Source organism: Hippichthys cyanospilos, chromosome 20, assembly GCF_059441005.1.
Source record: "Hippichthys cyanospilos isolate Australia breed blue-spotted pipefish chromosome 20, RoL_Hcya_1.0, whole genome shotgun sequence".
NCBI classification, from domain to species: domain Eukaryota; kingdom Metazoa; phylum Chordata; class Actinopteri; order Syngnathiformes; family Syngnathidae; genus Hippichthys; species Hippichthys cyanospilos.
In genome coordinates this window covers 1,390,134-1,418,015 of record NC_142388.1, presented here as the reverse complement: position 1 = coordinate 1,418,015, position 27,882 = coordinate 1,390,134, and the positions used below count along the sequence as shown (strand labels likewise).

General features: G+C 44.0%; 1 protein-coding gene across 5 annotated transcripts in view; it reads left to right on the top strand.

The window, feature by feature from the left end:
- Positions 1–27,882, top strand: part of LOC148406876 (uncharacterized) — a 150,570-nt gene that overhangs the window by 110,554 nt on the left and 12,134 nt on the right. Inside the window, exon 1 of one of the 5 annotated variants that reach the window (XM_088403197.1) lies at positions 22,087–22,213. The exons of the other annotated variants lie outside the window; for them this stretch is intronic. The gene's annotated coding sequence lies outside the window, so the exon portion shown is untranslated. Of the gene's footprint in view, positions 1–22,086; positions 22,214–27,882 lie in introns of those variants that run through there. 5 annotated transcript variants of the gene reach the window in all.

Sequence of the window (27,882 nt, the reverse complement as noted above, 5' to 3'; positions counted from 1 at the left end):
GCTGGCTTGTTCCGATCGGTCCCGTTAGAAGTGGACCAGCCGGAGCATAAAAGCAAGCCTGTCCGACTATGAAAGCGAGTTAGGCGTGTTGGAGTGTGGAATCATCCGCCGGATTGCATTTGTGTACCCATCGTTAATTGATCACGTGACCGCGGTTGGACCGCCGCCCTTGCAAAACGCAACGACTGGGGTTCTCGCTTACTTTTCGAGGTTTGTTAAATCAAACGTGCGCTCTTTTAACCGTTAGCAGCCTACGGATACCACAGAAAGAATGTGAGGGTGGTGGTATGTACGGTGTCGAGACAAAAAAATACTACTGATGAAAAACGAAGCTTCTTGAAGCGCTTGGTTGAAAGGTAAACACGAGTGCAATGCGTTAAATTTCTCCTGCATTTTTGAACTGAGTGCCATCTGGAGGAGTCCAATCATGTTAAGTGCTTCATGAAGCTTCGCGAAGCTTAATGAAGGCCATTATGTCCCGCACACGTGTCATGAAGCTTTTGAAGCACGTCTGATGTATTTTTCACTCCTCTATATGGTGTTCTTGGTTGAAAGGTAAACACGAGTGCAATGCATTCAATTTCGACTGCATTTTTCAACTGAGTGCAGTCTACAGGAGTCCAAAATGTCACAAGTGAAGCTTTATGAAGCACATCTGATACATTTTTACTCCATTAGATGGTGCTCTTGGTTGAAAGGTGAACATTCAAATTTCCACTGCATCTTGGAATCAAGAGTGTCATCTAGAGGAGTCTTAAAATGTCACAGGTGCTTCACGATGCTCCGTTTGTCCATCACTCGCAAATCTTGTGTGGCGTAGGATTTCACCAGTGACTTTGTCTTTCCGGCGACTGTCTCAAAATCCTCCAGTCCGTTTGTCAGCGACTTACCTGTTTAATGTAAATTAACGGGTCTCCGTTCCAAAGAGATTTTCTCACTCAAAACGCACACGGCGGTAGGAACGGCGTCGAGAACAAGCGGTTCCAGTCCTGCCTTGCTCAAATAACAGGTTTCACTTACTGCCTCGCTTTTACGTCACAAAAGTTTGCGACACAATGGTCAAATGTCCTATAGACTTGAATTTTGAATGAATTCTTGCAGCAGACCCGTATTACACTCTGTACCGGCTCGCTTTGGGAATCCCTGCTTTTCAAACAACAGGAAGCTCGCATACGTTATTAGAATTCAACGTCCGTTCAAAGGCACCCAACACATCCGTCAAAAAAGAAACAAAAAAAAACCAAAAGGGCTATTTTCATCTGTAGTTTAATCAGTCTTTTCCTTTTGTCTGTGAGCCGCTTACTTTTAATTGAGTTTGTGTTGGCGTAATTATCCGGTGAGAAGGAAGCGAAGGATCTGGCAGCTCGAGGTGTCGCAGGTACACTTTCACGTTGACACGGAAAGGCATCGGGGGTCCTTGTGTATCCCCCGATGAGGCGCGCGATGGCAATCGCAACTCAATTAACACTTTCTATATATATATGTACACTCTATGTATATGTGTACACATATATATATATATATATATATATATATATATATATATATATATATATATATATATAAGTGTAATTCCGTCTCTGTGAGCTTTAGCGCTGATTCTGTGACTGTGACAACTATACCTGTTGTTGGACCTGTGAAGTCACACCAAGAAGAAAAATGAGGAAAAACTTTCACCTAGTTGAGCTGGGAAAAGCAGACCTCTGCCAAGGCGCAAACAGAGAAAAAAGAAAAAAAAAGCCAATATCATCTCTGAGAAATGTTGCAAAGTTGGTTTTGAATTGATAACCCTTAAAAAAAAAGATGAATATGGTATCCCGGGTGCTCAAATAGGCAGTCCGCTGTTACCATGGCAACGGCAGCGACGCTGTTTGCCTTCTCGCGAGTCACATTTAAAGGGTGACAATTCCTACTTACCGTTGCTACTTTTTTTTTTTTTTTTTGATGGAAGCTGAAACCAAATAAGCTCCCGGCGAAGTCAATGACGAAATAAAAACCACCGGCACCGACGTGGGTCCAACAGCGGCGGGATAATAGTCACTGAAAACTAGTAAAGAAAATAATAAACAGTCCATGAAGTCAAACATTTGTTTTTTTATTTCCTCCATTAAACTCAAACGACTTCCTGTGTGCACGCGGACGTGATGCAAAGGGCCTCATAATAATCCCGCTCTGGAGAAAATAATAAAAAATAAAAAAATAAAAAAGAGGAGGAAGAAACTTTTAATACCCGCCGCTCTTAATGACGACGTGTGCAATTAGAGCGGCTGCATTTTTCCCCCTTTTTTTTTTTTTTTTTCCTTTTCGCTCTCGCCGCGAGTCACAGGAAAACAAATAAAGCGTCTCGATTTAGAAACCTTATTAGACTTTGGAGTCCCTGAGCAATTAAAGTATTACAAGTGAAGTGCCTCCGCATTCAGAGGTGGTCCTCGCCTGGCTGGTGGTCCGCTCTTTGGCCTTGCGACAAATTGGCGGCGACCAGTCAAGGGCGACGTCTGCGGCGGGTCTGGAGCGGGGAAAACGGACACCGTCAATTTCGGACTCAAAGGCGTAGTCTACGCCATCCACGGGGTTCTTCCAAACGGCCAATAAACGTCTCCGGTTTGATGCGTTTAAGTACGTTTTTTTTGTTTTTTTTCAACTTTGACCAAAGTGGCCTTTTTCCAAATTCCTCGGATCCGTATTTGCATGTAGCAATCGTAAACCGGAGTTTTATTTCATCACTGTATTCTCGAGAAGGAAGTCGAACTTGAATATGGCTGCACTATGCCGATTTGTGTAGCAGCGCTTTGGTTTCTAAATAAACAAATCTAGATGGACGGATTTTTTTTAGACATGGAGGAGATAAATATCGTGATTTAAATAGCCCGGTAAAAAGTAAGACGCTACTTTTTTCTTGTGCTTTGAACCTTGCGGCTTAGAGTTCCGTGGGGCCCAGCCGCAGGTTTTTCCTTTTTTTTCCTTTAACCGGCCACCAGGGGGCAATATTTCAGTAAACAATGAAATACAAAAGAGGGTACTATTGAAGTATTGATTTAGGGTTTAAACTGTTATTTTTCTCACCACCAGGGCGCACTCTTCACCAGTAAACACAATCACTGGTGTTACTGTTGCGTAGGTGCAGTATTTGAACAATCCCAGTGTGTCGGTCACAATATGCTGGTGCTGCGCTAATTTCTAAATGTGTAGATTTGTTGTGTGTGTGGTGAAGGCCTGATGTTGACGGGCAGCTTGAAAAAAAAAGTTTAAAAAGGTAAAAACTTCAGTTTTTCTGCGTAAATATCTGATGTTATAACCTGTAGCTTACATGTAGATTCAGCCTACACTGCTACTTTCTTCTCATGCTTTGAACCTTATCGCTTAGAGTCCGATGCAGCCCATCTGCAGGCTGTTGTTTTTTTTTACCTGCCACCAGGGGGCAATATCCCCACAAACAATGAAAGACAGAAGAAGATGAATTTGAAGTATTGGTTTTGCGTTTCAACTTTTGTTTTACTCACCACCAGGGGGCACTTCACCAGGAAACACAATTGTGCATGTTACTATTGTGTTGGTGCAGTATTTTAACAATCTTTGTGTGCCAGTCAAAAAATGTTGGTACTGCGCTTATTTCTAAACGTAGATTTGCTCAGCGTGTATCGAAGGAATGCATTTTTTTCTTGGTGCGGGTTATAATCCGGTGCGCCTTTAGTCGGAAATATTCGGACAGTCCTCGCCCGCTAGTAACAGGAGATCCGGGTCGGAATCCCAAGGACGGCGTCCGTCGGACGGACGGTCGGTCGCGCGGCGCGGCAGCGATAAATACATTTCATCATTCATCCTTTAATCTCCTTCGGCCGACAAATTGGCTGGGCGTCCTCTGGCGTAACAACCCCCGCCATCTCTTCGCAGCCCCGATTTGATGTCTTATCAAATTACTAACCCGGAGGAAATGAATGGCTGCCATGTGAGCGGCGCCATTGATGTAGTTTCACTTAGCCCCAAACGCCGCGCTCCTAATTGAATGATTAGATTCCTTTGCGCTATCTCGCTTTCCGCCGCGCTAATTGCGCGGCGGCGGCCAGAGGAGGATGCCAGGGTCCCGGTGTATCCATTCCGCAAATAAAATAATAACACCCAAATAAATATGTAATAAAGATGATTCATCTGGACGTAATTGGATAACACCTGATGATAAGCCATGTTAATTAGCCAGAAGTGGTGTCGGCGTGACAAGCCTCCTTCCGTTTGTTTTGAAGAATGGGCGACGGTAGGACGGGGCCAACCGTGTCCCGACCCCTCGGGTGCTCCGGTTTTCTTCGGGTGCCCTCGAACTTTTTGGAGTCGGGGACCTCTTTCGGAAGGCCGATTTTCCCAAGGACCCCCATTGCAAAAAAAAAAAAAACAAAATTTAGTGCCGAAACGATGAAGCTCTTTGACGATGATGTGGATTACGCGAGTCTATTGGACAAATTTCCAAATGAGCGCATTTTTAAAACTAGATTCAACAGGTTTGATTACTAAATTAATTAAATACTCCTTTAGCCAAAAACCTTAAAAAAAATTTGAAACAAAATAAATACTTGGGATTAAGTGTCTGGACTTGAAAAACGTTAAAATATGTCTTTGGGATTGAATGAGTTAAGTACTAAGGTGACCAACCACTTGAGTTTTTTAACCCTTTCACTGCCAGTGACGGCTATAGACGTCAAAGATCCATTTGTGCTGGCCTGGCGGTGAATGAGTTCATAAGCCAAATTCTTGGTCTGTGAACCAAATCCAAACAAACCCAAAATGAGGCAGCTTCCAGGATCATCATTTTGTCCTTAAAAGTTCACTCATTCAATCCCAAAGACGTATTTATATGTCTTTACAGAGTGCACACATTCAAACCCAGGAAGTAAAATTTTCAAATATTAGGGTGAAAGTCGGTTTCTAAATGCCATGTAAATTAATAGAAAAAAAATACATTTAAATGGATACATTTAATTAAATAAATAAACTATGTGTTGAATATCTAAAATTTTCAAAAAATATTTCTTTGTGGAGTTTAGACATTTAATTCCATAAACTAATTTACCTTTTTTTTTTCTTTTTTTTTTTTCTTCTAATATTAGGGTGTCTTGAAATGTATAAATATCAAATACGCTGATTATAGTGATCTATTATTATCAGCCTTTTTTTTTTTTTAAAGGTGGACATTTGTCAAAATGACCATAATCGGTGAATTCTGTTTAAAATGTGTGACTTTTGCAGACCGTGATCCTCATGAGGACCAGCGCTATAGAAAATGGATGGAGATTACGGGACTGCCACTAGGGGGGGAGCTGAAGCTTTGAGCACATATGCTACACACACTCACACACTCATACATGTTTAAAAAAAAAAAAAAAGTGATCATATACGCACTTGAACGCTTTTTCATCTCGAACTTTGTCGGTAACGCTCCGGACTTGTCGGGCCCTCCTTTTCTGCTTTTTGCCTTTTTTGATCCGTGTATCAATATTCGGCACCGGGCGTTCATCTCCTCCGCCGGATTAGCCTTTGCGCCGGCACGTTTCTCTTGGCGGCCGGCCAGAGCCGCAAGCTTCGATAACAGGTCGGGTCTTGCTCGCGTGTGCGTGCGTGTCGGCGCACGGAGGGGGGAAATTCTGCCGTGGCGCGTCAATGAAAGAAGCGGGAGGACGGTGCCCTGCGGGACGCCTCGGAGCAGCCGCCACTTTTGTTGTTGTTTTTTTTTTGGGGGGGGGGGGGACAGGACCTCGCAACTCTTAACAGCTGGCGCCAGCGTGATGGATGAATTGCAAGCGAAATAACGTGTACGTCGTTTGTCTAATTGGACAAGATCGCAGGCAGAATGAGAGAGAGAGAAGAAAAAGTGAGAGGGATAAAGAGCCAGAGAGATCATCAGGAGCATGTTTGTGTTTACGTTGCGCATGCCAAGGTCGCAGCCATTTACACTGCAGTCCAATACCCCCTTATGCCTTTGTTACGTTTTTTTATTTCTTTATTTTCACCGCGTACATTTCAAACAACACATTACCTAATAGAACTCTATTTCAAATTTCCGAACATGTGAAACCAAGACAAATTGCGGAATAACTGCGCGAAGGTACACGTGAACAAAAACGGACCTAAAAGACACGGATAAGGTCGGTGTCTGTTTACTCTTGTACCGGATTGTTATCGCCACGGGGAGGGGCCGGTGCTGAGAGAGCATAATAAGCAAGATATGCCTAGAAATGCATCAGTGAAGCAAAATAACATATTGGGCATAAAAAATTACCATTGTAACTCCCATGACACCGGCACGTATCTTAGGGAGTCGTGATGCCGACCAATAGCAGACCAGCATTCTAGTGATGCGGCGGTGACACGTGTATAGACGTATGAGCGCAGAGCAATTCGCAGACTCACGCATGCACACTGACCGCCATGTTTGAGGAGGCGCTTTTGTCGTGACGCGAAAAAAATGGTGTAAAGAGGGGACAAAAAAAACGTAGCGTTAGCTTAAGCTAAAAAAAATGTAAGGCAGGGATGTCATAGACTGGGGGTCCACTCTATATATATATATATATATATATATATATATATATATATATATATATATATATATATATATATATATATATATATATATATAAAATGTATTTAAAATGAATATCAACTCTTCTGAATCTCTGTCACTGGCCTTGTTCCTTCCTTGTAAAATCAGCCCTGAAAAAAAACCGGTCCCATCTCAATGAGTGCACTTGATCCCGAAGGCATGTCAGGGAGTCCACCATAAAGTCAAGCATGTCGCTTTCATGGACAAACAGATGTGTTTAAAGTTAACAAGCTTTCATATTCGCAACCTCTTACCGTCTCTCCCCCCTCCTCCTTTGATGTCTACTCTCGTGCGATGGATAAGACCGTTCCCGGACATGCCCCCCCCACCCCACCCCCCCGGCATCCTACCTCGCCGCCCTGTTTATGTGCCGTGTTTGCGTAAGTGCCACATTCAAATCAGCATAATTAAAACATGTTGATCCCTTCAGTCATGGCGGGGGGGCTGCGGGGTTATTAATGGCACACCGGGGCGGCGAGGAATGCTAATATCGCGTGAAATGTTGGGTTAGATGGGCGCTCACCTGCGGGCTGGCAAATGCGTGCGAGTGGGCTTTCATGTAAATGAATTTGTCCATAGAGATGGAATTAATAGCTCGGGGGGGTCATAGGGATAATGATTCCTTACACGGACTCCTGTCGGAGTCAAACGGTCCGGGTGTCTCGTTTGCGTCCGGAGCGGATGGGGCGGGCGCTTTAGCGAACACGCCTAGTTTTTTTTTTTTCTCCAAATGACCCACTTTGTATTCACGCTATGCAAATTTGCGGCGGCGTGGTTAGATGCGCTTGATGGACTGCCGCTTCCCTTATGTTGAACACGAGAACGTATCATTTGCTCATTATATCACAATGTTATTTTACGACACGCGTACAGGGATGAGAAAGGGGTCGGGCGGGGGGGGGGATCGGGGACTCCGGTCACATGACTCGGATTTAAGTTGCCGATTTTATGGCTCGGGTCTTCAAGAGTTTGATGTGTAATTTTTCTCAAAAGTGTCATGGAAATTCCAAATCATGTTAGTTGCTTAACTCTTTCAATACCAAAGACATTTTATACGTCTTTACCACGCATTCAATCCCAGGTACTAATTAATAATAAAAAATCCATTTAGGATTATTCTTGACGTCTTCGTCGGCCACGTTTGTTTTGACATCGCAGGTCAAGTTTTCTCCTTTTTACCCGGAATCTCGTTGTGAGATTTCGTCTACAGGATCTCGTTAGTGAAAAGAAAATACTATCTTTAGGCCCGAAACACCATCAAATCGGTCATTTTCGGCAAATGATACACATTGAGGTCGGATAGAACGAGTTAAGGAAGTCTCGACTTCCTTCCATCTCCTCGTTAAACCTCGCTGACCCGGCCTGCCCGGTCAAGTTCAGCCTGTTGAAACAGTTGTGCGTGTGCGTGTGCGCGCGTGTGAGTTTCTTTCTCTGTTCTCAGACACAACTGACAAGACTGCTTTCAGGCTTCATTCCAAAGTCTCACACAAAGCGGCTTTTAAGTGCGTGCATGTCAAAGGTGTACTAACACGCCAAAGGCTGGTGAAATGTGCATATACCATTTGTGTGCAGGTGTGTCTATGGTGTTGTGTTCATCTATAGTCATATTGCACAGTACACGCCTGCAAAAGTTTGTAAATGTGCATCAAAGTTGCATGTGCAAAGTATCTGTGAAGCTACATTGACAAATTACATACACTTCTATCTACTTTTTTACATTTAATTTGTCTAATCCGTTCCAAGCGCCCCCAAAACCCTTGAAATTTATGATATCAGTTGTAATTAATAATATGAATGCAGTTCATTTGTTTGCTTTGAGATAGCGCTGGTTGTTTTATTTGTTTGTTTTTATTTCATATTACCAGTGATCTAGGCATCATTTTCAAGTTCACAGGAGCAATTTTATTTCATTTTTTTGGATCATTTTGAGCGTGTAAGTGGACTTGAGTTTACTTTAACTAGGGCTGCACAATTTATCGAGTTTTATTCGCTATCACGATATTGGCTGACATGATTAATTAAGCTGATTTACGGCGATATCAACACTTAAAAAGTCAAGCACTTTTTTTTAATTACAAGTCAAATCAAGTACTTTGTCATCCTATCACCAGGGGGCAATGTTTCTCACATGTTTGCATGACAAAAGCTTCTGCTTTTCTCACCCTAATATAGTATTTACCAGTGTGAAATGGCGTTGAGTTTCTCACCTGATACCGAAAATATACAGTACTAGCTGCCAATTGAGAAGTATCTGTACAGCGTTAGCCGTAGCTAATGTCAGTTTTATGTTTGTTAATTCTACGGTGTGAACGGTTGGTGTGGATGAAGCATGTAAAGATGAAAAGAGCACAGTAAACGTCAGCGCAAAGAACTCATGTCTGTCGGTTGCCGGAATAGTGCGTCAAAAAATGTAACAAAGACGTATCAGAAGGGGAGGACGTTGCAGGTTGTGATGTATTACTTTACGGGGTAATCACGGGGCGGCGTGTGTCAAAAGCCTCGGGTATTTATCGCTCCTTGGCTCGTGTCTAGTGTTGTCCCGGTCCCGGACCCGACGGTGGGAACGGCGCAGAGGTGAAGCTAGCTTTTTGTTCTGGGCGGATAAAGGAGGCCTTTGAGAGCTCGCGTGTTTTTGTCGCCGCGGGCCGCGCTCATCCTCGGCCGAGGCGCTGGGACGCGCAGAGCAGCAGGCAGAGTTACTCGCCGCAGGGCCGCAAGCCACGTAACCGAGTCCCAAGGAGGACGGCGGATCGTCTGTCCGCGGCGCAACGCGCCAAGACGACCGAGGAGCGGGCGTGGCGGCCGCGACGGCTTTTAACCTGCGACCACGCGGCTCACGTTTCCGCCGCGGCGGCATCCGGGGTCAAGCGTTGTCCCGTCTCACCCGCATCCCACAATGCAACGCGCTCCGCGACCAGTGAACTCGCGGCGCCCTCGCGACCTGTCTGACCTTTCGACTTGCAGCCGCGCTTTGTTGGTTGAGCCCCGCTCCGGGACAAACAAAATGTCTGATTACGTCCCCACTGAAACCCCGCCTCCCTTATTGGTGATCACCTGACAACTCGCGCCGCAGAGGTGTGAGTACGTTATAAAACAGGAGAACGTAACATTATTCGAACGTTCATCCAAATATCATTTCACCAAACCAGCCTCCCCTAGCTTTATGCTAATAAACAACGTGAATATCATAGACAAGCTGATAAAAATTAGCATCAGTTTTAACACATTCAACCCCAAAGACATTTTCAGTTTTTTTTTTTTTTTTTAAATAATAGTGACATTCAATCCCAGGTACTGACGTTAACCCCTGGGTGTCCGAGGATTTTTCACTATCCTGGCCTTATTATCAACCAACTTGGGCTGACTGAAAGCCGCATTACATCGTCAAATATAAATATATATTTACTTTTAACCCTTCAAAATGTTCAAGGGCATCAGCCCTTTCCGTACATATATAAATGTTTTTTTGTTTTGTTTTTTGGTGTACAAAAATGTTAATAGTGCGATAATAGCAAAAGTAACTATATGAAAAGTAAATATATGAAATTGAAATAGTAATACTTATATCATGAATAGAGTATTATGACTTGTGAAGACTTTTGCATTATGGGAGTCCAGGCTAAGCCGATCATTGAAGTCATTGAAAGGCTTGCGAATGTCAATAGTTGGCCGCTAGCGCCACCCGGTGGTTTTGGGCTGCCAATACAAAAATTTCTATTGCGCCCCGTTTGCAAGTTGCGGTAGAAAGGATTAATGCAAAAAGTGGAGGAAATTTCAATATTTCCAAAATTGACAATACAGTATTTCCAGTTTTGAATGGCAGTAAACGAGCCCGAAATGGGCTAAATTTGACAGCTAGAGGGCGCACTTCTCAAGCTCCCGTTTGCAAGTCGGCATGTTTTTGCATGTTTCGTCTTTTTTTAAAATTCTTTTCCTTTTATATCACACATCAAAAAGCCCGATATATATTCATGTTTGAAGGGAAAAAAGTGAAATCCGTGTTTAAAAAAAAAAAAAAAAAAAGAACATTCTGTTCCGGAATCCGAATCCGAAGGTAACAAGTGACATCTTGCGTAGCGCGCATGTCGACATGTACGATGGAGAAAAGTAAGCGTCCAATTAGAAGGCGCGTAAGCGCGCCGCCAATTAGCCGTTTCTTTTACAAGGCGCTCCACGGCCAATTAGCGTCTCGTAATAGGCGCTCAGCCACAGAGCCGGGGTTCAAAGGTCGCCGTCGGCACGGCCCTCCAGACAGAGGGAACGCGCCAAGGCTCGTTTTGTCCGGAGGGATCGACTTCCTGTTAGGATTCCAAATGAGGAGAATACGCCTCGTCGTAAATATAAATGCGAATAATAGCCTGCATGGGCGCACTAATTGCCGCAATTTATAACTTGCCTTCAAATTTCACATCTGTGAGATATGCGGTGAAGCCGGGATGAAATTCCATTCTCTTTTCATTCGTAGATCGCTAAGGAAAGATAGATGCTCATGAGCTCAAATTAGAATGGAAAAGCCAGATAAACATTTGCTGTCCATTTCTGCAAATAATTTCAACAACGTTTGTGTATTCATGTATGCTGAAATTTTTGTTAGGAATTTTTGGAACATAGGCTAGTTGCGTTTTTATTTTTTTTTTATGATTTAATATGCAATCTTTTTTTCAAGCTCATCTATTTTTGGAACAAGCACTCATCGCATAAGCTAGTGCTTCTCGAAAGAGCGTATGTGACGGGAACGGCGCAGCTTTCTTTTCAAAATAAGAGAAAATTGACTGGAACATGAAACAACTGTTACTAAATGAGATTACTAAGTAGTTATAATCGTAATAGAAATAAGACAACCAAAAAAGCTAGGTCAAATCGATGCAAATATTGTCTCTGCCCTGTATTGGGTTATTTTTAAGCAGACTTTTTGACTCAACTTTTTTTTTTTTAAACAAAATAACCCAAATTTAGGGATTGCGTACTAAATGAGACCTTTTTTTAGGATGTTTGGTATAAGACAACCAAGAAAGTTGGGTCAAAGTGACCCATATATCGGGTCGGACATTTCTTGATCCATAATTGGGTTATTTTTCAATCAACTTTTTGTCTCAACTATTTATTTTTTTAATTCATTTATTTTACAAAACAATCTCATTTTGGAGGGGGTTGCATGTTTTCCTTTGTTGTTTGTTTGTATGTTTGTTTGGGGGGGGGGGGGGGGGGGGTGTAGGACAATATAGAATGTTGGGTCAATTTGACCCAAATATTGGGTTGTGAAATTTCTTGACCAATAATTGTTTTTTTTCAACCCATCTTTTGCCCCAGGTTTTTTTTTTTTTTTTTAATACATAAAACAACCCAATTTTGGGGGTTGTGTTGTACAAAATGAGCCATGTTTTCGGTTTGTTTTTTTTATAGTGTTTAAAAAAAAGTTGAGAAACTCCCGTGTTGTTTCCAAACACACAATATCAACACAAGTACAGTATTTGCTTTCAAACGTAAATCACCCTTGCGCCTATCGGCGTGCGTAAATCAGCGCCATTTTTGAGGACAGCGTCAGTCTCCATTCGGACCGGCGGAGCCGCCACATAAATCGCGCCTCTGCAAAGGGCTTTACGGGCGCACAATGTGTGTTTTATGCGTTCTTTACGAGCGTGGAAAGGCCACATCTTGAACGACACCGCCGCCGCAGCCGGCCGCTGGGAAAGAAGAGAAAAAAAACACGGGCGCGCCAAATGCATTTTACAGGCTCATTTTCTTCAACATATGCTTATTTTTCACGTAGGGCGAGGCGAGTATGTTAAGGGCCGCTCGTCGAGCCGACCGAGTCGTTGATTTATTAGTCGGGTAATGAGTGTCAGGCCAATTGGCTGCTAAAGTGCTCAACTGCGGCCCCAGTCAAGAGCGGACAAATTGATTCTTTTGTCAGCCGGGCCCTGAATACTAAAACGTAAACAACCTCAGAATAGAGATGCAAAGTAGCTAGTGGGGTGCCCAAATAGTATTAGTCGGCGCCAACCTGGAAGCAGATAGAAATACCGGGAAACCCCCCCACACCCCAACTATCAAAAGTATTTGTAGTTTACATATTTCAGATTAATATTACCCTAGTACTCATATTTACTTAGATCTTAAATGATTAAACTTTTTACAGTAACCGTACTGTTCTTGCTTCCCATCGCTTTGGCTGCGGTCTCACGGAGAGCCGCGGTTATATCAGCCGTGCCCGATGGCTGACCAAACATGGTAACAATCAGAGTTTACTCTTCAAATTCCAATTTATTCGAAAAGAAATCAAGGCAAGAGATTTCCAACGCTCCGCTACATCGACCAATGAGGGCAGGAGTAGCACAACTCCTGGGCGGGAGTAGATTACTACCCTCATTGGTTGATGGTTGTGCTGAGAGCCAATCACGTGTCTTGTAGGAGCGCGAGTCTCCCTCATGAAACTCACAGACGATTGTTAGATAGACGTGAAGGGAGCCCAGGAGAGAGCTACTATGATGTCCCCATCGGGGGGAAATTTCAGCTCCCTGGAGTCTTCTTTTAGAGCTCTCTCTTTGTTGAAATTCTATTGTTGTATAGATCAAAGGATTGGACAAAATACTGCATAAGGGTTCATATTTGTATCTTTTATTTTTTTTTAACACTCATCATGTCAACCCGTAGTTATCACATTGGGGTATGAGATAGGTACAGTATATTTTTCTTTACAAATTAAGAGCAAGTTAATTGGAACATGTTTCAGGTGTCTTGGAACAAACATCTTATTAAATCTGACATAGTATATGATTGCGCTGCTTAGGGAGCACTTGACGAAAAATAGCACAGTTCCAATCTATATTGGTCTTAAGTGCATTTCTCCAGATCTCAGCTCAACGTTTTGTTCCCCCCTGTAAGTGTAGATTGCACGGCTTAAAAAGTGATCTGAAAATTGGCTGGTCGCGCCACTTGTTTATTCCACCTTCCCCTCCGCTTGTAGCCTTGAAATCTTCTGGCTTGCCTTTGAACTGGCGCTGAACCTCACCCCCGCAAGCCGCCCGCCACCCGCGTCCAAATGGCTTGAAGGAGCCCACGCCGTGGCACTAAATGACAACAAATGTGTTGCTCCGTGCCCAATTTGGCAACCGCCGCCGCCGAGCCCGGCCAGGCCCGGCTGGCTCGCTGCGAAACGTGGCAACCGGCTCAAACATGGCGCTTGGCGGGGATGCCAAAGCCGCCTTGTCAAATCCGACATGGCGGAGGGCGCTGACTAAGTGCTGGTCCAGCCTGGAACGTTGACACGCTGCGGAAATGCCATAGTTCAGCAGAGTTATGCTCGACTATCTCATTTCTCACATGCATACCGTATGGCAGCGTGACAGGTACTGCGTTTTCTTTTTCACGAGGTGCAGATAAAAGCCTTTAACGTCGTCAAAACTTGACGGCACGCCACCAAAACATTACGGCCGCGATACGTACACCGGCAGCCAGAAACCCTTCGGAGAACATTAGGTAATACGTACATTACTTGCAAATAACCAATCAGAGAACATTATGTATTCTGGTTGCAGCAATAAACCAATAAGAGATCTTTTGTAATACTGCGGGCCTCCGGTTTACGATATTAATCCGTTCCGCGGTTGGGATCGTAAGGCGAATCCGTCGTATGACGGGCAATCCAAACCTATGCCGCCCGTGCCGCCATTTTGACAGTGACTCCGACGAATAGCAGACCAGTATCTTAGGGAGTCTTGACGCAGACCAATAGCAGAGCAGCATCTGAGTGATGCGATGCAGCGCAGGCAGTTTGACGGGATCGGAAATTAAGAGCAATTACCGCGAAATGCCTCGAGATGGAGACAGGCAACCCCTTGGTTTTTTTCGTAAAGCGGGAAAAATACCATAAAGAAGGGACGAAAAAATGTCGCAGATCACGTCGTAAGCTGAAAAAAAGGTAAGGCGGGGATTTCGTACCGTACCGAATTGGTGAAATTTGGTAGAGGAAGTCAGAAAATGCTTCAAAACAAAACATGGGCCATCAAGTAAAGTATGAAACAAACGGCATTGGGACGATCTTATTTTGAAGTTTCTCCCAGAAGCGCAACGATCGAGTTGGCATTAGCTTACGCCGTGAAGCCCGCGGCGTTAGCTGTATTCGTTTAACAAAGCCGTGTTTCTTTTTTTTTCGATATACATTCTTTTTCCGCGAGATCGAAACAAACATGGCGAACAGAGTTGTCCAAAATGTTCATAAGTGAAATAAAACGGTAGACGGATGCCAATTCATTTTGATGCCAAAAAACCAGGCACGCGCGTTAATTTGAAAGTCAAAAATTTTGCGTCCGGGACGCAGGCAAAATGAGTCGCCGCAAGTCCAAAGAAAAAACCTCGACGGCTGCCCATAAACCCTCCCCCCGAAAGTCGGGTCACTGGTATCACCCCTGGGCTGCAGAAACGCAACGGAAAGGTACAAAAATACAAACATTAGTCCGTCCGTTTTCACACATGTAAATATGTGCAGAAGATATGTTTGTCTATTGAAACGCACATACAATGCAAACACCTGCCAGTTAATACACGTAACGCAAACATATCTATCCTTTCACGTACAATAAATTGATGCGCTATTAATCTCCATCTCCTGAAGCATATGTGAGAAGTCTGTGCAGGTGTACCTAATCAAGTGTCTGGTGCCGAACAGATTTTCGCACCAGTCAACAACAGCTGTTGTCTGTTTTCTGGGATATACGTTTTTTGGTGCGGCGAGGCAGAAATAATTATGAAAAAATGACATATATGTATATCCTATAATAATGTATTGTGTGACATCTGTCAGACTGCAGACTGGCCCCGCAGCGCTTGCGTCTGGCCCGCGCTATTTTTTTTTTTTTTCTTCTTCAAACGAGAGGCGGGACCACCCGCAACACCGCCGCTCTCTGATGTGTCGACACACGCCAGAGGTACGAGCGCGTCGCACCTGCCCTCCTATCCTCCTTTTCTGGGCGGCGTTGCGAAAAAAGGCTTTTTTGTTTGTGGAATAGGAATTAAGCAGCGATAGGAGTTTTTATATATATATATATGAGATTTATTCCACTGTTGCGTCCATTTTTTGAATGACTACAATTTCGTAAACAAACGTGAACGCAGCGGAGGTGGGTTTCAGGAGGTTATATTATGGAGCTTTTAATGAAGTTTTAAGTACCCTTAGCTTCTGCAGTCTCCATGAGTGAGAAAAGGTAAAATGTGTCTTTCTTTCTTTCTTTTTTTTTTTTTTTTTTTAATGGAACGGACAGATAAGAAGATCCATTGCGAAGCCGGCAGGCTTGCAGCTGATTAGCATAGCTTAGCTCAAAGCAGCAAACAGCTTACCCCCCTCAAAAAAAAAAAAAAAGGATGTAGCCAGCAGTCTCTCTTAACGCTCACTAATTAACATCTTTCATCTATTTAGTGGCATTGGTGCAAAAAAAAAAAATAAAGTGTAAAAAAAAAAGATATTTCTGAGTGTTGAGGGTGCCAAGCAAGCAGCAGAGACCTCGGGAAGATAAAGCTCGTCACGTTATCGGCATTTTGGCGGGCGCACATCAAACGCGGAGATGCACGGTGTTAATTAGTGGCTGCGGAGCTGAAAGGCGAGCTAGCGTCGCTGCTAACACCAGCGCTAACTTGAGTAAACGTCTCGCCGCCGGCGCGGCGCTTCCCTTTTTCGGGGAGTTTAAAAGCGGCAACGGTTCGGAGCCGGCGGATGCGGTTTTCAAGACGCCGCCTGAGAAAAAGTCAAATCTTGTCAATGTCAGATGCAATGTCAGGCTGCGATTGTTTTCGATCGGTTAAGAAATGTGGAAGAAGGACGATGTAAAATGTCCGTCGGATAAATATTTTTTAAAAATCTCGGTAGGTCCTCAAGTGTCGCAAATGAGTTGGAAAATTTGTAAGATTAAATGAATCCCATTCAATTCCAAAGACATGTTTTTGCATTATTTATTTATTTTACTTATTTATATTTTGTTAAAAAAGTGTTTGCCTAAAATAGTGTCTAAAAATGTTCAGTGTGAAGTGAATTCCTTTAGATAAGTAGATTTTAAGAAAATTTCAACGAGGTATTTGGCGCTGTGAGTTTGTTTTTGTTTTTCTCAAAAAGAGAAACAAGCTGTGGTTTTTGGTGCTTTCTGTTTTGTGTTTTTCTCAGAAATGGTTCTTCCGGAGCCATGAATTAAAAAAAAAAAAATGGTGGAGATTAAGATCATGTGATTTTGGACCTTGGGTTTGTTGAACATTTGTTTTTGTGCTTCACGAAAAAAAACATAACAAGATTTTGACCTCGGGTTTGTTTTGTTTTTCCTCAAAATGGGGTCCAAAAATTCGTAAAAATCAATGTAAGTAAATTCAACCTCTTTATTGGTGAAAGTTTGTTTAGCATTGTTACCAAAATGTAATTCGCGGTGCTGTGGAGTTCAAACTTCCGTCCAAAACGAAACCTAACAAGATATGACGAACAAAAAAAGCTGAAAAAATCAAACTCGTAAAGTCGTCCCGTTCCCTTACCCAAATATGAATAAACAAACAGAACAGATTGAAGTTTCTTTGAGGTCAAGTCGTAAAACGCGGAAAATTTACCGATACGAAAAAAATAATTGTTCTTGCTGTCGAGCGTGGGGACGCTCGACGCGGGCGTCGCTAGGCGCCTTTAAGATGCGTAGGTGCGGCGCACATACATGTCACACTCGCGCGTCTCGCGGCCCGACGACTCAAGCGATGGCGCTTCTTCTTTTTGTTGTCGCCGGCGCCGGCGTGACAAGAAGACAAGTGGGCCGCCGCGCGTATCTCGCCGCGTATGCGCTTCCCCTCCCGTGACGGCCAATTTGCATATCTAGAAAGTATTTCCTGGTAAATGGAGCGGCGGGCGGGCGGGCAGGCGCAGGCACACGTAGAAATGTATATTTTAAAAAAGAAAAAGAAGTGTGTGTTGGGAGGGGGGGTGCGAGTGAAGAAGAAGAAAAGCGGCGCGCGGGATCTCTTGCATGATCCGCCGCGTTCAAACACAAACTTGGCACCAGGGAATCAAGTCAACAACGGCTGTGCTGGCGTGGAGCTCGCACACACACACGCACGCGCCATTGTGTGCGTTCGTGCGCAGATGCGAGTCGGGCACACGTCAGGGGTCGCTGTCAATGCCTTTCAGGGGGCGTGGGTCTTGTTACTCCAGAGCTCGGAGCTTTGATAATGTTTCCGTGAACTTTGACCCCCCTCCCCTCCCCCTCGGAGGACCCAGCTCCGCCCCCTTCACTCCCGCCGTCGTCGCCGCGCTTCCCCGACCTCCTCAGAGGTCAAGTTCAGCGGCAAACGAAGCGGCTGGTTGGGATTACGCCTGAGAGGCCAACGTGTCCGAAAAGTTAGCTTAGCCGCATTTGTTTTCCTTCCTTATCTTATTTCCTTCCTTTGTTAATTCCTCCCTTCCATCCTTCATCCTCCTCTCTTTCCGACTTTATATTGTTTCGTTTGTTCCCTCCTTTGTTCTTTTCCTGATTTCTTTCCTTCAATGTCACTTTGCTGCTATCGTTTGCTTATTTGCTTTCTTCCTTCCCTTTGCTCCATTTCCCTTCCGACTTATTTGATTTCTTTCTCCGCTTTTCTACTGTCTATTTACCTTTTTTCCTTCAGTTTTCTTTCGTTCTTCCTTCTTTGCTTTTTACTTCCTTCCTTCAATCCCAATTGCCAGCTTTACTTCCCCCATTTCCTTATTTTTCTTTCTTCCTTTCCTCTTCACGACTGCTCCATTTTCCCTTCCTTCCTTCCTTCCTTCCTTCCTTCCTTCCTTCCTTCCTTCCTTCCTTCCTTCCTCCTTTCCTTTCTTCCATTTATTTTTCTTTCTTCCTTCCTTAACCAGCGCCTTCCTTCCTTAATTATTGACTTCGTTCTACTTTATATTTTGCTTTCTTCTTTACTTTTCTCTTTCCTAAATTCTATTGCTCCAATTCCTTCCTTCCTTCCTTCCGTCCTTCCTTCATTCCTTCCTTCCTTCTGTCCCTCCTTCCTTGTTTTTCTTTTTCCTTTCGTTCTCCTCCTCCCTACTTTCTATTGCTCCATTTTACATTTCTTCCCCTTTCCTTTCCCCCTTCCTTCCTTCCTTCCTTCCTTCCTTCCTTCCTTCCTTCCTTCCTTCCATTTTTCCTTCGTTCCTGCCTCCTTCCATTCATTTTTCTTTCGTCCTTCCTTACCCGGCGCTTTTCGTACTTAAATCCCTACTTTCCGTTGCTCCAGTTTCTTCTTTTTTTTCCTTCATTACTTTTTCCTTGTTGCCTTTGTTCCTGAAATCACTTGATGCGAAACTTGTACATCTGCCGTAGGCCCAGCGTGCGCGGCGTACCGGCAGGTTCAGCCGGTGTTTCCATCCTCTTTTTTTTTTTCCGTCCATCGTTCGCGCGATCATTTTTGCGGCTAAGTGACGCTGATGGATGAGCGCGTCAGCGTGCAATTAGCGCGCCGGTTCTCAGTGTCGCCGGTGATAGCCGTCGCCTCGCTCGGCCCAGTTTGCGACATGATGAATAACAAATCCGGCAAAAAATAAAAATCGTCCGCCGCCCGCCGGACCCCCTGAAATGTAAACACATGGCGAGGCTAATGGAAGGTCCCGGGCTGCCTCCGCTGTACAGGTGTTGCTTAGTTTTATTTATTGGTTAATTTTTTTGCAGCACCGTTTTGGTTTGCAGTTTCTTGTTTTTTTGTTTGTAATTTTCTGAACGCTTAAGCCGCTATTTGTCTCGACGTTTTGTCGTTTGTGTCGGGGCCGGCCCGGCCCGGCCCGGCCGCCGCGAGCGAGCGAGCTAGCGCGGCGCAGCCTTGAGCCGCGCACAAAAGGCAGCCAAAGAGGCGCTAATGTGCCTTTAAAGCGTCTTTAAACGTTTAAAGGGCCGCACTCAGCGGGGACACCAGCCACTCTTCTAGTCTCAATTATTGATGGCGCTCTTGGAGTGGCCGCCGTGTCCCTTGCTCGCTCGCTAGGAGGGGAAAAAAAAAAAAAAAAAACAAGTCTCAGGCATGCCTCTCGTGTTCACAAGAGGGTTCGGTCTGGGAATGTTTCTGCTGAATGGATGACGATATCCGTTTGGGTATTCTTCCTTCCTGCGAAAACATTCATTTTTGTATTTTTTTTTCTCCTTCCTAACTTTTTGCCACCTCCTTGCTTTCTTTATGCCTTTCTTCCATTTGACTTTCCATCCTTCCTTCTTACTTCCAGTGTTCATCCTTTCTCTGTTCCTATATTCGTTCACCCTCCTTTTCTCCTTCTTTCCCTTTCCTTCCTTTTTTCCTTCCATTGGTTTTTTACTCTTCATTCATTCATGTAATTCTCTTTACCTCCTGCCTTCCTTACATTTGTTTCTGTCTTTTATTTTCGTTCATTTTTTTCTTCCATACATCCTTTCTTCTTTTTGTGCTTCCTTCCTTGCTTCATTCCTTCATTTCATCGATTTCGCCTCGTTACATTCATTACTTCCTTTCTTATTTCCATTCTTCTTCCTTTCTCACTTGTTTTCTCTTTCCTTCCTTCCTTCTTTTCAAGCTTTCTTTGCTTCCTTTCATTCCTTCCTTTTTTCTTTTTTCTTCCTGTTTTCTTGCTTCCTGTCTTCCTTCGTTCCATTCACTTTACTACTTTAGATGTGTCCTTCATTTCTTCCTTTCTTACTCCCTTTTTCTTTTTCACTCTTCCTTTATTCATTCATCCCTCCGTATTTTTCCTTTCTTCCTTTTTTCCTTCCATCCATTCTTATTATTTACTCTTCCATCATTCATTCATTCCATTTTCTTGAGATCCTTCCTTCCATTCATTCTTACTATCACTTGTCATTTATTCATTTTTTTCTCCTTAGCATTCTTTTTTCTTCTTTGATTCCCTCATCCTTCCTTCCTTCCTTCCTTCCTTCCTTCTTTTTTTTTACTTCTTTATCATGTTTCATCAGCCTCTCTTTTACTCTTATTCGTTAGGTTCACCGTCCTTTATCCTTCATCCTTCATCCTTTCATCTCCTTTTTCCCACGTTTTGCTGTCCCCTCTTTTACCCATCCTCCTTTGCTTTCTTCCTTCCCTTTTCTTTTCATAGAACCCTGTATCGTTCTTCTTCTTTCTATCTTCCTTCCTTTGAGCCTTCTTTCCACCTTTCACCCTTCCGTTCCTTCCATACTTCCACCCATAGCATCCTTGTCAGTTCTCTTGCTGGTTTCCTCCCACCTTCCTTGGTCCGAGCCTCTTTTTCTTGAACTCTTGTTTGTTTTTTTCCAAATGTCCTTTGGCTCGGACCGGGCCGAGAGGAACAAGGAAGTGGGTAGTCGACTGCTCGCCCCGCATAGTTTGACGAAAGCTGTCAACCGAGCGCGAGCGGGTCCGTCCCACCTGTAATTACTTGAACGGCGAGATCTCCACGCTGGGACGCCAGCCAGCTTGCCTCAGCTTTTACGGGGGCCCTTCTGGTCCTTTCTTGTGTGCGCCGCAATTAAAAGATGGCTGGGTGGCAAACCGCGCTGAGGGCGCCGCGTTTGCGGAGGCCGTGGCTGCAGGCGGCGTGGGAGCGCGCCATCCAGGAAAAACATTGTTAATTACGCTTGACAGGTATCTATTAAAGTGCATTCTTAGACCTCGGAGGCCCGCTCGCGTCTAACGCAATCTAAACTGCCGCCCCGGTAGATCGGGATGGATTCACACCGTCGTACGATTTTCTCCCTGTACGACTTTCAGGTTGTGCTGGCTAATATCCAACATATGTGTAGATCTTGTTGTTGCTGTTTTTTCTTTTCTAATTAAGAGCGAATTGATTGCAACATGAAAAAACCTTTGGCTGAATTGTGTCATAGAGACCCATTTGTAATTATTTTATACAGATGCCTATTTTCATTAGTGGGGCAATTTTACAATGGAATTGCCAACAACAAATGAAATTATGTAATGCAATCTGTCTTGTGAAGATTCATCTAGAGACAGTGACAAAGTTTTATATCTTTTTTTTATACATACCGTCACTATTGCAGTTTGTATTGTATATCTTTTTTTTTTCAATCCAAACATGCATTTCCTAGCGATATCACAGTGGTGGTTCCACAGTTATATATCTTTTTTTAATCTAAAGATACTACTACAGTTTCAGTTGCAAAGTTTTATATCATTTTTTTTATCCAACAATACATTTGCCTAGAGATACCACTACAGTTGCAGTTTTTTGCAGTGCTGCGGAATTTGGAATTTCGGAGGTTATTTTTTGTTTTTTGGCCTATTTCTAGCGCCGCGACTCGTCTCAGACGGCGTCCACTTGATAGCAAAACACCGGAATGGCGTCTGGCGGGTTGGATCCTGCCCCTCGCGCCGCCGCCGTCAAATAGACAAATCAGGCGAACGGCGAGGCGAGATGCTTCTTAACGACTTATTCAAGGCTCCTTTTGACTATTAGCTCAACAAGCACTCCGCCGTCTCCTCGCCAGGTCGGCTGGGCACAATAGCCCGGTGATTGTAATCACGCACTTGATTTTCCGACCCGGCAGGTGAGACGCCAGAAGGATGCGCGTGATTGGGCGGGACCCGAGGAAGGACCCGTCTGTCCGCTCCCGCGGACGGGGACCGCTCTCGCTCGTCAGAAGAAGAAAAAAGAAAGTCGCCCGGAGACTTTGCCAAACGCAAGTGAGGTGACGTGTGTTTGAAGATGATGGATGACACAGAAGTCGGCAATTACAATCATATAAAGGTGTTGGAAATCATGACACGCGTACGCACGCTTTGCAGTGGTTGTCAACAGTTTTTCGCTGTCAAATACCATTTTTTTCAGACCAATAACTGCTGATCAGCGCAATGCATTTTTCACTTCAACAATTATTCAAAGATCAATTTGGAATTACAATTGTAGCGGTATCTCTAGGCAAATATATTTTTGGATAAAAAAAAAAAGACAAAACTTGGACATTTCACTTTCTGTAGCGGTTTTTTCAGGTAAGTGTATTTTGGATTAAAAAAAAATTTAGGCAAGTGCATTGTTGGATTCAAATAAAACACAAAACTTCAGTGGTGGTATTTGCAGGTGAATGTGTTTTGGGATGAAATACGATAAAAACAACGTTTTGCAAAGCGGTCACGCTAACGTCGCTTCATGTTCCAATTAATGTGCTTGTGATTTGAAAAGAAAACAAGCATTATTCCTGTCACAGCTGAAAAAATATATCAAGTTAGATTTGCTTGATGGCTGCGGAAAAATCTTCATCTTTCCCCATTCTGGTGACTTTTTTTTTTCTTTCTAAAGAAGCGTGAACCCCCATTGGACTCATCACGGTACTTTCCAGAAAAGTGACCCAACACTATTCATTTTCTTCGTCTTGGAACGTCATTGTTCTCTCAAGGTCATCGACACATCCGTCGAAACAGCTCATCTCATGTTTGACTCTTATTTTTTATACGCCGTGAAAAGCAAAAGTATAATTACGCAGCCAAGCTAAATTTAAATCTGGCATGTGGAGGTGTCACTCACACTTAATGAGTTCTTAATGAGTAAATGAGCAAGCCCAGACTGCTGGCACGTTTGCCGGAACGCACCACAACGGCCACTGTTTTTTTTTTTTTTTTCTTCAAAAACATGCGAAGTACAGATAGTATCGAAACCAAATGTCAGTATCAAGCGGATTCCTGCTTATTTAAGGGTATATATATATTAGTGGATAGTCGTATCGTCACAAGCTAGAAATGACAAATGAGAAGAATCGAACGTTTCCATGAATTTCGTGAACATTTTTATTCCGAAACTTCCGAATGTCTGTAAAATCATTCGTGCACAAAATAGTATCAGTAGTCAAAAGTCCGTTTGGGGGTCGATGGAGTGATCTGTTCTGCGCTGTGATTGGTCAGAGCCCGTTTTGGGCACGCGCTATTATTTGCGTGACTTTTTGTGATGTTTTTTTGTTTTTTTTTCAAAGGATGTTATGTTGAAATGGCGGTTTGAGAGCGCGGCCACCCCGTTGATACACCTGGCGCCTGCCGCGGCCCCAAAGGGGAATATTTGATCCAACGTGTAACGCTATCGGGACAGACTTGTGCATGCTTTGGGCCGTAGGCGCTAAACTGTTAAGAGAAAAAAGAAAGAAAGACTATTTCCTGGCACGAGCCCTCCTTTCGCCTTTTACGGCCGATGGCGAGATGACTGTTTGATTTATTGTTCTGTTTGTTTGCTGGCTTTATGTACAGTCTGTAGCGGTTGCTGGGGGGGGGCACTTATGATGGCGGCGGACTTTAGTCCGACCCACACAAGCCAAGGTATTTGTAGATGACATCCAAAAAAAAAAAAGTTGAAACCTATGCATATGCATATGCATTTTTTTTAGATATTCATTCATTAAAACTTTAAAAGAAATATATACATGGAAAAAATAATTTCTACTTGGAATAATTGTAATTTAAGCTGTTAAACTATTCAATGATCAAACAATATAGGTGTATTTTTTATTTTTACTATTTTACTGTATCAATTTCTATTTTTTATTGTATTTTATCAAATATTGATCATTTTTATTTCTGATTTACTGTATGTTTATATTTTTTATTTATATCATAAAGATGTATTTTCATATTTATGATTTTGTATTTGATATTAATTATACATGATTAGATATTTTATGAATAATTTAAAAGAAATAAATGCATAGACCATAAAAAAAGTAAATTGATTGTAATCTCACACAATTAACCATTCAAAAAATGGAGGACATTTTTTATAAATTAATTTTACTATATCAATTCTAGATCAGATTCAAATTCAGATATAATTTATTGATTTTTTAAAATATTTATTTATTACATTTTTGCATGTATGTATTATTCATAAATTTAGTAGATATTTATTCATGAACATTTTAAATGAAATAAATACATGGAAAATAACCAGGAAGTATTGAATTTCACTGCTTGGAAGAAATGTCATTTTAAGCAATTAACCAATTATTCAATTGAAATAGAGAATGTGAGATACATGTGTATAAAAAACTAATTGTATTATTTATTGTCAATACTAAAGCAATCATTTCATAAAGCGATATTCGCGATGCCATTCATTTTTCAGTAATACGAGTAAAAAGGGAGCGCGGCCCTTTTTCCAACCACGGCTCAAATGTTTGTCTTTTGTTCCAGCCCACATTCCCGGCACATGACGGCAAAGAATTAAGGCATGCACGGAGTCAGCTTGACATCCACCTCGACGCTCCGGTTTCCCCGAGCCGGTGTCTTTTCGCCGTAATTTATCGAGTGTCCGCGTCAGGGCGTCTTCCAAAGTGGGAGCGGCCCACGCTCGCCCCGCGATGCCGTGCGCTTCCTTTATTGGCAACTAAAGTGGCGCTTCCTGTACCGACCAGTCCGTTGTGTAACTGCGACGGTCCATTACGTGGGAAGCGGGCACTTTCCAAGGGGCGTGCCGTACCGACTGTCATTTTCGGGTTTTCCCCCAGGTGTTATGTATTCGCTTGCGCGTGAAACCATTGGTGACCGCCGCTTTATGATTTCAGCTTTTTTCAGTCCCGCCGCAGCCTGACGTTTTGCAAAAACTCATTAAGATCTCGTTCGGATCCGAATCAATAAGACGTAGGCATACTTATCGTGGTCATTGAGGGAGTGGCCAATTACAGACGGATGTCTTTATTGTTAAGTTTAAAAAATAAGTCAACTAATAAGTAAAGAATGTGAAAAATCTGAAGCGGTGTTAAACATATACTCAAAGTATCTTGGGGTCTTGTTCACGAGTGAGGGTCGGATGCAACGGGAGATCGACAGGCGGATCGGGGCAGCATCTGCTGCGATGGGGTGAAGAAGAAACCGGGCCCAAAAGCGAAGCTCTTGAATTACCGGGTCAGTCTTTTTTTCGGCCCTCATCGGGATATACGGGTCGTAACGGAAACGACGAGATCCCAAAAACAAGTGGCCCAAAAGGGTTTCCTCTGTCTTGGCTCTCCCTTAGAGATGGGGTGAGAAGCTCGGTCATCCGGGAGGGGCTCAAAGTCCAGTTGCTGCTCCTCTGCGTCGAGAGGAGCCAGTTAAGGTGGCTCGGGCATCTGGTTCCAATGGATGTCTCTCTGGTGAGGTGTTCCGGGCATGTCCCACCCGAAGACGATCCTTGAACACGCATGAGAGACTGTGTCTCTAGACCGGCCTGAGGAACGCCTGAGAAACCCCGGAGGAGCCGGACGAAGCGCTAGGGAGATGCAAGTCTGGGCTCCCCTGATAAAACCGCCGCCCCTGCGACCCAACGGAAGGACGATGGCTATTTTGATTTCTTTTGAAGGACATAAAATCAATGCTAACGGTTTTTTAGACTGGCTAGACTACCCCAAACATTTTTTTCATTGCGTTCCGTTTGAGCTAAGTAGTCACCAATCCCTTTTCTGGAACCCGGAAGTACAATTCTGGTCTGCGACGGGTTAGGGTTAGGGTTGTCGTATATAGATTCAGGTGAAGAAAAAAAAAAGATCTCCAAGCTTTCCACGGTCGCCGGTTTGCCAAGCGCAGGCCAGAGCTTCCGCGTTCCGCGCGGAAGGCGAACACGTTGCGCCGCGTCTCTGACTGCGTCGCGACCGATCCGACACGCGAGCGCGCAAACAGCCGTCACCTCGACAGGATCAAACCCGGAGGGTCAGCGCCCATCTTGTCGCCATTCGCCGCGCTCCGGCTAACTGGCATCAAAGCGCGCATGTAGTCGTCAGGATTAGAGGAGCGTAGAGAAAGGAGAGCCCCCGACTCTTTCACGGCTGGCACGGCCGCCGCCGCCGCCTCCTCCTCCTCCTCCTCCTCCTGCTCGGCACCAGCGAGTTTTTAATGCATCCCATTTAAGTTTAATTACTCCAATCTCGGCGAGGGCACACAGGAAGAAAAGGCCCGGGCGCTTGTGCCGAGCAGATTACCCCACTGCCCTGCCAAGTCCGCCGCGCGCTGCATCCTAAGATAGAATTCAAATTCAAATGCGGGGCTAAAGAAAGTGCAGCTGTCACCCCTCTGGCCTGCGAAGCCCCAACCAGATCAAAGATGAGCTGTCCTCCTCCCCTGCCTGTGTAAAAATGAGCTGTCCTGGCCGTGCCAGTGTCTCGTCCCCCCGGGGCACCTAATCCTCCTCTCCTGACTCCACACTGACAGTCTGAATAAAGGCGTTAAACCCCGCAAAATAATTACCAATTAAAACGGATGGAGAAGTCATCAGGTAGAGGCTGCTGCCGCGAGTTGGGCGGAGGCTTTTCTCCTTCGTCTTCTCCCTTCTCCGTCTGTGCCAAGAACAACCTGTGCTCGCGCCTTTATGGCTGAGTGACCTTACAGAGTCCTATCACAGCGGGAACAGACTTCTTGGATGTCGCAGGAAGTTTGTTGCCGCCCACGACCCCCCCCGAAAAAAACGCGCAGCCTGCGCGCCAGCCAGACAAAGTTTTGCCAAAGAGAACTTGTTTAATCTTTCTCCTACCTGGACCGCTGTCAGGGTACACGCTTTTGATTGGCTTACGCCGACAACTTGAAGGATATCTGCGCCGATTTAGTTAGACTTGCAAGTAGATCCGGTCAGGAGGTTTTGCTGATACGGGCGGTCCTCGGGTTACCGACGAGGACTGTCAAACTGCTATGTACAGACTGTACATAAAGCCAAAACGTTTAGTTAAAATTTTTAAAGGGTCAATTTGACCCGCACCATATCAGGTGGATTAAAAAAAAATAATAATAAAAAATGACTTACGGGGGCTGGAAGGATGAATGGCAATATGGTGGAAGTTGACATGAATTGTCAGTTGCGGCCACAGTTCATGTACTGTACTCGAGTTTGAAAAATGTCACATGGGCATCATGACCATAACGGCGGCGTCCTAATTGACGCCATTGTAACCGACGTCGATAGCCTCGCACGGTGGCCACAAATCACGTCCTAATGTGTTGAGAGCCACTCTGACATCACACGGCCTTGGAGCACAATGGCAGTCTGCATTGGTGATTGCGCCTCAATAATGCCGCTCGCTACCTTCTTCTACGTTTTTTTTTTTTTTTTCCATATGCGCACCTTCTTGTTTGTCCTTCACGGGGCAATTATCGAACAATGTCGTCAAAAGGCTTTGGACTTATTGCGGTTCGCTAATGACGAGCAGGCACGCAGACTAAAGTGGGCTCTCTAATGAAGATGGCCTGGAGGCCTTGTATCGCTTTTATAGGCAAATCATTCTGTTTTGTTTTCTTTGTCCTCTCTAAATGATCAAAATTGTCCTTCCACCTTAAAGATTGTCGTCTTTCAAGCAGACGCTAAAACGTCAGGCCACCAAGGAAAATGCAAATGAACGGAGAAAGCTTTAGAT